The 13,475-nt window shown below is 36.7% G+C and overlaps 1 protein-coding gene and 1 pseudogene across 7 annotated transcripts in view; one reads left to right on the top strand and one right to left on the bottom strand.

The window, feature by feature from the left end:
* The window catches only part of ATP2C1 (ATPase secretory pathway Ca2+ transporting 1), a 160,058-nt gene that overhangs the window by 95,062 nt on the left and 51,521 nt on the right, over positions 1-13,475 (bottom strand). The gene's annotated exons all lie outside the window — the stretch shown is intronic.
* On the top strand, positions 2,000-2,898 carry LOC103890242 (cysteine and glycine-rich protein 2-like; annotated as a pseudogene).

Here is a 13,475-nt window from a genome sequence, read left to right as displayed (position 1 = left end):
CTGGGCAACTGTGTGAGACTTCGTCTCAAAAAAAAGAAAGAAAGAAAGAAAACTCTCAAGATTCCATTTTTAAAAAACTGTTAGAACTAATAAATTGAGTATAGTAGCAGGATACAAAATCAACATATAAAAATCAGTAATGTTTCTATACACTATCTATCTGAAAAGGACATTAGGAAAACAATCCCATTTACAATAGAAAAAAATTAGCTACCTAGGAATAAACTTAAATAAGGTGAAAGGTTTGTTTATTGAATACTACAAAACAATGATGAATGAAATTAAACAAGACATACAAAAAAACAGAAACAACTATGTTCATGTTTTGTTAAGACTTAGTATTTTTAAATGCCAATATTACCCAAAGTGATCTATAAATTCTATGCAATCACTATCAAAATTCCAGTGGTATTTTTCATAAAAATAGAAAAACAATTCTAAAATTCATATGGAACCACAAAAGACCATAAATAGCCAAATCAATCTTGTAAAAGAACAAAGCTGGAGGCATCATACTTCCTGATTTCAAAATACATTAATATTACAAAGCTACCATAATCTAAACAGTATGGTATTGGCATAAAGACAGACATATAGAGCCACAAGAACACAAAAAGAGATCCTAGAAATAAGTCCACACATATATGGTCAACTGATCTTCAACAAAGATGCCAAGAATATACAATGAGGAAAGGAATGGCATCAGGAAAACTTCATATCTACATGTAAAAACCTAAAAAAAATAAACTGGGCCCTTTTCTTACACCATACACAAAAATCATCTAAAAATGATTTAATAAACGTAAGACATGAAACTAAAACTCTTAGAAGAAAACATACAGGAAAAGCTTCGTGACATTGGTGTCGGCAATTATCTCAAGGATTTAATACCAAAAGCATAAGCAACCAAAACAAAAATAAACAAGTGGGACTACATCAAACTAAAAAGCTTCTACACAGCAAAAGAAACAATCAACAGAGTAAAAAGGCAACCTATGGAATGAGAGAAAATATTTGCAAACATGTATCTGACAAGGGGCTAGTCTCCAAATATATAAAGAACTCCTATAATTCAACAGTAAAAAAACACAAATAACTCAACTTAAAAATGTGCTAAGGACATCAACAGACATTTCTCCAAACATATACAAATGGGCAGTAAGCACATGAAAAGATGCTCATTGTTAACCATTAGGGAAATGAAAATCAAAACCACAACACACTATTACCTCACACTTGTAAGGATAACTATTACCAAAAAACCAAACCAAAACAAAACACAACTACTGTTGGTGAGGATGTGAAGAAACTGGAATCCTGTTGGTGGGAATGCAAAATGGTGCAGCCCCTATGGAAAAAAGTATGAAGCTTCCTCAAAAATTTAAAAACAGAACTACTATATATTCCAGCAGTCCCACTTTTGGGTATTTATCCAAAAGAATGAAATCAGGATCTCAAACGGCTATTACCACTCTGATGTTCACCACAACACTATTCACAATGTGATAGTGATAGGTGCAGAAACCTAATGTCCACCAACAGATGAAAGGATTTTTAAAATGTGGAATATATGTACAATGGAATACTATGTAGCCTTAAAAAAGAAACTCTAGGCCGGGCGTGGTGGCTCATGCCTGTAATCCTAGCACTTTGGGAGGTTGAGGCAGGCGGATCACCTGCAGTCAGGAGTTCGACAACAGCCTGGTTAACATGGTGAAACCCCTTCTCTACTAGAAAAATTAGCTGGGTGTGGTAGTGGGCGTCTATAATCCCAACTACTTGGGAGGCTGAGGCAGGAGAATCGCTTGAACCTGGGAGACAGAGGTTGTAGTAAGCTGAGATCGTGCCATTGCACTCTAGCCTCAGCGAAAAGAGCAAAACTCTCTCAATAAAAAAAAAAGAAAGAAAGAAATTCTAGGGATCTCGGACTCCCTGGACACTCCCTCCAGCCCAGCCTCTCTAGCTCCACTTGCGATGCGTGCTCTGCCTCCAACTCAAAATGCCTGCGTGGAGAGGTGGAAATAAGTTTGGGGTCTGCGGGAGGGCCGTGTACCACGCAGAAGAGGTGCAGTGTAATGGCAGGAGCTTCCACCGCTACTGCTTGCTTTTTTTTTTTTTTTTTTAGACGGAGTCTTGCTCTGTTGCCCAGGCTGGAGTGCAGTGGCACGATCTCGGCTCACTGCAAGCTCCGCCTCCCGGGTTCACGCCATTCTCCTGCCTCAGCTTCCCGAGTAGCTGGGACTACAGGCACCTGCCACCATGCCCGGCTAATTTTTTGTATTTTTAGTAGAGACGGGGTTTCACCATGTTGGCCAGGATGCTCTCGATCTGACCTCATGATTCGCCCGCCTCAGCCTCCCAAAGTGCTGGGATTACAGGCGTGAGCCACCGCACCCGGCCCACCGCTACTGCTTTCTATGCATGGTTTGCAGGAATAATTTAGATAGCAAGACAGTGGCAATTCACGATTAAGAGATCTACTGCAAATCTTGCTATGGAAAGAAGTACAGGCCAAAAGGCTACAGTTTATGGCCAGGGCGCTGGCATACTTAACATGGACCGTGGTGAGAGCCTGGGCATCAAGCCAGAGTGTTCAGCCTCACATGCCTACAACAAATCCAAAGACTTCTAAATTTGCTCAGAAATACAGAGGTGCTGAGAAGTGTTCCAGATGTGGGGATTCCGTATATGCTGCTGAGAAGATAACTGGAGCTGGAAAGCCCTGGAACAAAAACAATTTCCGATGTGCAAAGTGTGGGAAGAGTCTTGAATCAACAACTCCTGACTGAAAAAGAAGGTGAAATCTATTGTAAAGGGTGCTATGCAAAGAACTTTGGGCCCAAGGGATTTGGCTATGGCCAAGGAGCAGGGCTCTTGTTCATGCCCACTAAGGTGTAAACCCAGAACCAAGCATCACACACTGAGAATCTCTTCATAATCTAGGCACAGATAATCTTTCTAAACTACTGCAAAATTCTACCAGCATTAAGTACTATATATTACCCTGTACTCGGATAGGCTGGCTAACTCGTAAGAAGGGAGCACTATATCTTACCCTTTTGCTTTATTTGCCAACATTTTTTGGGAACCATTTCTTTTACAATTTAAATAAAACTTCAGCTTGAAAAAAAAAAGAAATTCTACAAAATGGCACAACATGGATGAATCTTGAGGACACCATGCTAAGTGAAATAAGCCAGTCACAAAAAGACAAATGACTGCATAACTCCACTATCTAAAATAATACAAATTCATAAAAATCAAAGAGTGGAATGATGGTTAGCAGAGGCTGGGAGAAGGGGAAATGGAGAGTAGCTAATCAAAGCTCATGAAGTTTCAGTCAGTCAAGATGAATAAGCACTAGAGAGCTGCTGTACAACATTGTACCTATAGCCAACAATAATGTGTACTTTAAAATTCATTAAGAGTCTCGATCTGTTTACCACAATATTTTTAAGAGAATATTTTTGCAAGTAAAAAAAAGGTTTCACCTGATCCCAAGTTTTAGCAGTGTTTTTAAATGTCGAGGTAAAATAAAAGCAAAAGTGTTACATCTTAATTTTTAGCACACACTACCATGTAAACAAGATTCAGAAATAATACTCTGGCACTCATTCCCAGCTGTTATGTGTTAAACACAATTGCAAACCATCTATAATACAACAAAATCTAAAGTCTTATTTCGATAAAACAAATCCAAAGGCGTTCACATATTATTAATCTGCTTTAAAAAAAAAGAAATGTCTTTTACCTGGTAAAGTTTATCTTCATAGAATCCATTATTCTTCTCAACTACAATGGGATAATAGCCCAACAAATCCATCATAAGTTGAAAGTAACAAGTCAAAAATGCATTTCATACACCTAACCTACCGAAGCAAACATCATAGCTTAGCATAGCCTATCTTAAACACACTCAGCAACACTTACATTAGCCTACAGTTGAGCAAAATAATCTAATACGAAGCCTATTTTATAAAGTGTTGACGATCTCATGTATTTAATAAATAATACTGTACTGAAAGTGAAGAACAGAAGTACAGTTTCTACTGAATGTTTACTGCTTTCACACCATCGTGAAGTTGAAAAATCCTAAGTCAAACCATCACAAGTCAGGGACTTGTGTGTACTTCATTTCTGGTAACCAATGACCTTAGCTGCTTTAAGGATACAATCAGGGAAGTGAAATCAGTTGAGTACACATTGATTTACAAAAGCTATGTTTAGAAAAACCAATCCTCAACATGAGTAAGAAAAGTGGGCAAGAAAACACCATTTGTGTGGTTTTTGGACAATAAAAAGATAGAGAACTGAGGGCTGAATGAAAAAAGAAAAATTGAGCTGTCGAGTGGCTGAATAAAAAAAGAAAAAGGAGAACTGAGGGGTCAAGTTACACATAAAGGTAAGACATTAAAGATTCAAACAGTCCTTCACTTCATTAATCAGGGAACTTGAATTCTGCCTGCAATGGTACCAGCTGTTTCCCCGCTAAGGCAAAAGAAATTGGTACTGCAGCAATATATAATGGCTTTGAAAAGAAAAAAAGAAGAAAGAAAATATATACATATAAATTTAAGCACAAATTTAATCTTCAGCTCTACTAATCAATCACCTTTTGGGCCCGTCCTCCAAGAAAATCATAGTTTCCACCTCACTTTATTTATTTATTTATTTATTTATTTTTTGAGATGGAGTCTTGTTCTGTCGCCCAGGCTGGAGTGCAGTAGCGCGATCTCTGCTCACTGCAACCTCTGCCTCCCAGGATGAAGCGATTCTTCTGTCTCAGCCCCCAAATAGCTGGGATTACAAGCACATGCTGCCATGCCTGGCTAATTTTTTTTTTTATTTTAGTAGAGACAGGGTTTCACTGTGTTGCCCAGACTGGTCTCAAACTCCTAAGCTCAGGCAATTCACCCACCTCAGCCTCCCAAAGTGCTAGGATTACAGGCGTGAGCCACTATGCCTGGCCTCCACCTCACTTTAAACACTCATACTCCATGAGGATCTCTAAAAGGAATGTTACCTAATAGAAGACTGTAAGAATCCTATTTATTAACTATATTTAAATATTCTGTTATCACAAATAAGTTTGCTTTACATGTCCCAGTAATGCTGCCCTTCACATATAAGGATGGCTAATCCTCTATTATTAAGATACATAACCCATTTATTCAGTGACAGTGGATTTGGACTGACTCAGAACGCCTCAGGCTAAATATAAATGGCTAAATATAAAATCTAAAACCACACTACTGAAGTGGCATATGTAGGGGAGGTCTACCACTGAGTCCCTTTGTCTGAAATGCTTGTAGCACATTTCTGCAGGCAACAGCCAGGTCCAGCCTGCACACTCCATACCCTACACTATGCTTTTAGGCCTCATTCCTTCTATGAGCTTTTTTGTGTTGGCTTGCAACAACCCTGAACCAATTACTCACACTCAGTCCCCTACCACTTAACTATCACTGCTCATCCAAACATGTCTTTTTCCCTCAACTACACTGCAAACTCAATAGCTACAAGAACTGCAGGTCACACAAACCAACACTCACCATGCCTGGCATATAGCTGGTACTCAGTAACTGTTAAATAAAAGGATAAATGAAAAACTAAGCTAAGACCAGACTTTTTCCCTAATTTTTTCAACTAACACTATATCCCTAAACAAAAACTGTACATTCTTATAATTAAGAATGAATTAGGCCGGGCACAGTGGCTCATATCTGTAATTCCAGCATTTTGGGAGGCCGAGGCGGGTGGATCACTTGAGGTCAGGAGTTTGAGACCAGCCTGGCCAACATGGTAAAACCCTGTCTCTATTAAAAATACAAAAATTAGCTGGACTTAGTGGCAGGCGCCTTTAATCCTAGCTACTTGGGAGGCTGAGACAGGAGAATCGCTTGAACCCAGGAGGCGGAGGTTGCAGTGAGCCAAGATCACGCCATTGCACTCCAGCCTGGGCAAAAGAGCAAGACACCGTCTCAAGGGGAAAAAAAAAACCCAGAATGAATTAATCCCAGTAAGTTCACAATTAACTCTTTTCTCTCCCAATCTTTACTAAGAGGGAGGAAGGAACCTTCCTGTCATCCAAAGCAACAAACAAGTCAAAGAAGATTCAACAATCCAACTGCTTTCCCGTTAAGTGCTAATGCTCTATTTGCTCCGTATTATAACAACTGCAGAATATCCAGATGGTTCTCATACTTATTCACAAATAATTGGGCTTCTTCTATTGAAATCTATGTTCCCCATGTTTTCATGTTCAAGGTATGTTATGGGGTAGGGAGGTAGAACGTAAAAGGGATGGGCAATCAAAATCTTAGTCAAGCAAGTTAGTCCCTCCTACACAACTACTTGCCTAACATATATCAGTAATTCATATCTGTTTTTAATTCCTTGCTTCAACTTCCAACCCTTTTATTAAGATATAATCAAAGACACCCTCTACTTAAGAGGCTAAAGCAGAAGATCAAGAATTCAAGCCCAACCTGGGCAAAATACCAAGACCCCATTTCCTTGCCCCCAAAAAAAGACAAAGACACCCCAAAATGATATTATTGAACACAAAGTAGCCAAAAGTAATTCAACATGAGTTACTAACCTGAATTAGTTTGTCCTTGCAAAACTATAGGGCTTGGCTGGTCTGAAGGCAGTTGAGTTATCTCAATTGATTGTTCAGTCAGTTACAGATCCAACACCTTTCTACTCTTTCCCCCTTCTCACTGAAATGCACTTGACTAGTTAAAACAAATAAAAAAACAAACAAAAAAACCTATATGGCTTAAGCCTTAAACTAAATAACAAAAATGTCTAGCTATGAAACTTTCACAGGGCACTTTCATTTCAAAAGATCAACTATTTATCCTTAAAGGATCTGCAAGAAATACGGTGTTTTTAGTTCGAAGCTTTGAGTTAAAAGAAAAGTCTAAAACTCTACTGAATTCACATTTAGTCATTTATATGTTATCACAGTAACAGTTGGAGGAAACATAATAGGAAGAAGAGTACTAAGGAGGAGGAGGAGGAGGGAAAGAGCAGGCTTGCCCTTTAAGCTGCTAAGTACCAGCGCTTGATGCTGAGTGCTTTATTTCTAATACTTCATTTAATCTTCAGAAAACACTCTGAAGAGGGCATTATTTTTACTACTTTTTTAGATAGGGAAATTAAAGATTAAAGAAGTAATGTGCCCAACATAAAAAGAAACTAACAAAACTAGTAAGTGATATGGCCAGGAACTGAACCATTGTGTAATGCTAGAAGTCCTCCTTCTTAACTATTGTACAATATTTAAATTAGTCAGGTAATCCAAAAATTTCAAAGTAAATCCAGTTTAGAGGACTAATTTTAGTTTAGTGAGACTAGATTTAAGATCTAAGAACACAGGCTTCTTTTTAACCAAAAGCAAACTTTGTGCAAAGAATCTTTTCATCCTTTCACCTCCCCTCTTCCCCCATACACACACCAAAAAAATCTTAAATAAATACAGCAGATTTTAACTTTGGAAAAGGAGAAAACAATCATTTAAAAACAGCATGTCTTAAGTAGAGTAAGGCTGTACAGTCTTCTGATGCCAACAAGACATTTTATAAACACTGTCACATGAAAATACACAGCTAAACTACATAATTTCTGATAGGTGAGCCAGTAGTATTAATAACTCAGTACCACTAGGTATGCCACGAGGCTCTATTCTGTTAATATTTTATCAACAACTCAGATAAATACTGAATAGCATACTTATCCAAGATGACATTAACTCAAGGCTGGAGAGGGATAGCCACCTTGCCTCATAATCAAAACAAAATTCTAACAAGCTGATTATCAGGCAGAATCAACTAGAAGAGGCAATATACCACCACCTCAACATTTACAAAAGCATACGTATACTTATTAGAGATAAATGTAAAAACCTACTACTGGCTGGGTGCTGTGGTTCATGCCTGTAATCCCAGCACTTTAAGAGGCCAAGGCAGCAGGATCACTTGCACCCAGGAGTTCAAGACCAACCTGGGCAACATAGTGAGACCCTAACTCTATTGACAATAAATAAATATAAATATATATATATATAACCTACTACTATACTGAGAAACCAACTACTAACATACCAGATGCTAAGGCTCTACAACAATAATTCAGACAAACACATGGGTTAAGTTGACCTCATACATCATTTAAAGAGCTGTAAAAGCATTCTCAGTGTAAACCTACTGCTAAAAAGGTAAACATTATCCTAAACTGCATTATGAGAAAGGTAGCTTTTTAGTCCAAGCGAGTCAATGAGCCTAGAATATTTCACAATAATCCAATCACACCTTGAGAAGTCTATATTCAGTTTAGGGCATCATTAGAGCCTGCTACCAAGCATGGCATACTATGGTGACATTTCTGGAAATGAGGTCTTAAGATGATCAGTGGAAGGAATTAGGAATATTCGGCCTAGAGAAGTATGAAGGGTAGTACCTCACCATTAATTGGATTTCAATAAAGATTTCTAAATAAATAAAGGATATGACAGGCATCTGGCAAAATGCAGAGGGATCTCACTGCCTCCTTACTGCCTGTGGTACTAAGGTTTCTGAAAATGTATCAGTAACCTCTGTTAAGGGAGATACTGTGAAATGGTTACCTTCTTCACTGAACCTTAAGTTCCAGAGCATGAACCCAAAGAACAGTGGCATAATCAGGCTTCAATGCTCTTAAGTATTCTTAAATATTCTTTGTACTTAAAGAATTAAATATTCTTCATTTGATGAATTAAAAACTAGCACAATCACAATTCTTAAAAGATAAATCTTATTTTTCTCCCATACTTACAATATGTAGAAATGAAAAATATGGTTCTAAATATTATTAAATATTTGTACCCAAGAACTAATTCTAGTCCATTTTCCACACAGCAATAAAAATCACAATAAAATGCATTTACCTCTGGATACCAACAGGGATTATATACGAAACAATCAAACTGCTCTGGAGACCAACAGATATTATATATAAAACAATCAAACTGACAGAAAAAAACAAGTATCTTATTCCTAAAGAGTAGTATTAATTTTAATTTTACTTACACTAAGTCATTCTTAATGATTTTTCAGAAAATAAAAACCTGCTCATTGTTTTAAAAAAAGTCAAGTAATGAGAAAGGATTTAATGAGATTTCCAGTCCTACTGCCCAGAAGTAACCTCTGTTAACTATTTCTGTGTATACTGCCAGCCATTTTCTATACAGGTGTGTATATAAGTATTTCTGGTGTTTTTTTTTTAAATTACTAATAGAACCACACAATAACAAATTTTGTCATTCAATACATCTTGGACTCCATGTCACCTTACATACTAACCTGCCTCACTCTTTTCAATGGCTCACAGGGCATTTCATTGTATGTAGTACTTCAATTTTAACTAGTCCTCTTGATGACATTTAGGCTGACTCCTGTCTTTTGGTATTACAAATGTTGCTGCAGTAAACATCCTGTACAAACTTCTTGGTATGTTTGTGCAAGTACAGTACAGAATACATTTCTGAAAGTGAAACTTTGGTTGTTCATATTTTTTATTCTGATAGCCACCCCTACTGATCTCCAAAGGGACTGTGTGAAAAACTTCAAACTCAGAAGCTTCTATTTTCCCCACAGTCTAGCCAAGACTAGTCATCACTACACTCTAATCTTTGCCAATCTGACAAGTGAAAAATTATAATTTTGTTTTTAATTTGCATTTCTTCATGACTGAGGTTGAACATCTTTTCATGTATCTTTTGGCCTTCTATTTCTGTGAAATGCTTGTTACCTAGAATAAGGTCACACCCAAAGATAGTACTCAAAAAGTCTTATGTTTGTACCTATGTAAGAATATTATATTCTCAAAGTAAAGGACAATTCAAGGCAATGCTTATGAAAATCCCAACTGCCTTTTTAACAGAAATGGACAAACTGATTCTAAAATTCATATGGAAATGCAAGGGACCCAGAATAGACAAAACAATCTGAAAAAAAGAAAGAAAGAAAGAAAGGCAGACACTGTTAAAGGTCTCACACTTCCAGTTTCAAAATTAACTTACTACAAAACCTACAGTAATCAAAACATTATGGTACTTAACATCAGCAAAGATATATAAACCAACAAAATAGAATTGAGAGTCTAGATATAAACGCATAATTTCTGGTCAATTGATTTTTGACAAGGGTGCCAAGACATTCAATGGAGAAAGAATCGTCTTTTTAACAAACAGTATTGGGATAACTGGATATTCCATGCAAAAGAATGAAGGTGGGCCCTTATGTCACATCGTATGCAAAAATGAACTCAAAATGGATCAAGCATGAGAGTTAAACTATAAAATTCTTATAATCTTCATCACATTGAATCAGGCAATGGTTTCCTAGATATATAAAGCACAAACAATAAAAGAAAAACATATATAAATTGGACTTCATCATAATTTTAAAAGTTTCTGATGTAGAGGACACCATTCAGAAAGTGAACAGGTAATCCACAGAATTGGAGAAATATTTACAAACCATATCTCTGATAATTATCTTATAAACATTGCTGCAGTGAACACTCTTAGGTAAATGTCTTTGTAAACTGGTATAAGTATAGAATATATTCCTATCCAGTATCCGGAATAAATGTGTGTGTGTGTGTGTACACACACATATATAAAGAACTCTTACAACTCAACAAAAAAGTAAATAACCAAATTACAAAATGGTCAAAAGATTTGAATAGACATTTCTCCAAAGATATACAAATAACCAATAAGCACATCACACTTCCTAGTTTCAAAACTAACTTATCACAACATCTACAGTAACCAAAACATTGTGGTACTTGGATCAGCAAAGACTTATAAACCAACAGATTAGAAGTCAGAGTGCAGAAATGATTTTTGCGTATGCTGTGAGATAAGAGCCCACCTTCATTCTTTTGCATGAAAAATCCATGCAAAAGATCCTTGACGTATCATTAGTCATTTCGGAAACGCAAATCAAAACTACAATGTGAAACCACCTCATACCCCCTAGGATGCAATGAAAAAAAAAAAAACAGCAAAGTGTTGAAGAGGATGTGGAGAAATTAATTAAATGGAATCCTCATACACTGCTAGTGGGAATGAAAAAATGGTTCAACCACCATGGCAGTTACTCAATAAATTAAAGATAGAATTACCATGACCCAGCACTTCTACTCCTAAGTATACACCTGAAAAAACTGAAAACATGTTTACACAAAAACCCATACATGAATGCTCACAATAGTGTTATTTTTTGACAAAAATTAGAAACTGATGAATAAACAAAATGTGTATATCCATACAATGGAATATTATTCCATCGCAAAAAGAAATGAAGTACTAACACGTGCTAGAAGCCAGACATAAAAGGTCACATATTGTATGATTCCATTTATATGAAAATGCCCAAAACAGGCAAATCCATAAAGACAAAGTAGATTAGTGGTTACCAGGGGCTAGCGAAAGGGGAGAATGGGAAGTGACTGCTAATGGGTAAGGGGTTTCTTTCTGGGGTGATAAAAATGTTCTAGAATTCTATCAATATACAATTTTGTGACTATACTAAAAACCACCGAATTATACAGTTTAAAATGATAAATTTTGTGGTAAGTGATTCTATCCTGAAAAAGAAAAACCCAGTAAAGGATAGGGTCTACAAAACAATTCAAGATTTACCACAGCTATAAGAGAATTAGTATTCATACTGTAGGTGGCTCTGGGTCTAAAACTGTGCATCCAGAACAAGTAAGATTTAGTCGATGGGCATGATTTCAAGCACTGACAGTTATGGGGCCACAGCTGATATCAATTCCCAAGTGTAAACGATGTAGAAATGAGAGCTGTAACTAAGGAACCAGGCAAGAAAGCCCAAGAGAATGATTGCCAAAGCACATGTCCTTTAACTGCTATCTGGCAAAGCAATTACAGCTGTACCCAACCTTAAGCAAATCCAGTACTTTTAAGAACACATCTTTATCATAAATAAATGGGAGAGGGATACTGTGCTATGATGAAACAGGATGTAGGAGGAACTTAAAACAGCATACAAACAATAACAAGTGAACCTAATTTTATTACAAATGACTAACATAACCCTTAGGCAGGGATGAAAAGAACCCAAGTAACTTCTGAAAACAGAATTTGCCTGTATACCATAAAGTTAGAGACAAATATTGTACTCTAGTTTAAAACTGTGTTTCTCACCAGGGAACGAATAGATTAGTAATTCTAAAACTACTTTTGTTTGTGTGTACTTGGATGAAACAAGTAAGTCAATATACTGTGCTTGAGAACAGTTTCTCACCTTTGGAGAAGGAAGTAACAAAGCAAGAGAAAAAGCCTGAAGAGGAAAAAAGACCAAAATGGACCCTATGGTGGAAGAACGGAACCGGCAGCATCACTGGTACAGTTTTTTATTTATATACATAGATGGATGGATAAGAAAATAAAAATATGTGTTCATACATGTTACTAAACATATATACTGCTAGCTCTATCTACGAAGAGAGCCTAGAAGCAATGACACCCAGTAGCATGGAGCACACCTGGTACCCAGATCTTGGTTTCTAGATATCATTCTCTAGTAAAATGAACTCAGCTCCCTGGAAAAATGGTTGATTCCATGGCTGGTGCAAGCAGGAAAAATACAAGATACACCCAGAACATCATGTGATACCAGAAAGTAAATTAGTGCTCACAAAATGAGAGAGGGTATTGTAGAAAGGACACAGGAACAAATTTTCAAGTGCCCTCAATAACCAAAGCGAGAATGACTTGAGCAACAATTACTGGATTTTAACCCATAAAGTAAAATATCCACAAAGCCATGTAAATAAATTAATTGGATAATAAGTAAAGGAAAGGGGACAGTACTTCCTTAATTGTAGAATTCCAAATATAGTAAGAATGAGTGAAATAGAAAACTCGCCATTAAGCAAAGACCAAAGCAGTAATAACTGCTGCCAGTTAAGAACCATTGATAGATTGCAAAACAGGCCCATGTAAAGTATGATGGAACACAGGATATTGCAAAACTGGCCCATGAAAAGTATGATGGGACACAGCATATTTGCAGTACCTCCCCACTAGAGGAAGGTATGAATTACAAAGGAATTACTAATTATTATACAACTACAAGGTCAAAATGAACATTTATTATTAATTACAAAGGAAAAAACAGTAACTTTACAATGAAGAAATCTGTCAGACACAGCCTTAACCAAGTGATCACATTAACTTCACCCATCATAAGACATGCTAATCATGGGTGAAGATCTGACAACCCCAAATTGAGAAACATTCTAAAAAATAACTAACAGTACTCTTCAAAAGTGTCAGAACATTTATAAAAGATGAGAGGAAGAAAAGACTGAAAAGCTTAACAGATGGGAGGAGACTAAGATGATAACTAAATGCAAGGTAGGATCCCAAATTGGATCCTGAACTAGAAAAAGGA

This window comes from Pongo abelii, chromosome 2, assembly GCF_028885655.2.
Source record: "Pongo abelii isolate AG06213 chromosome 2, NHGRI_mPonAbe1-v2.0_pri, whole genome shotgun sequence".
Classification (NCBI taxonomy): Eukaryota; Metazoa; Chordata; class Mammalia; order Primates; family Hominidae; genus Pongo; species Pongo abelii.
The sequence above is the reverse complement of the archived record's forward strand: the minus strand, read 5'-3'. Positions and strand labels throughout refer to the sequence as shown.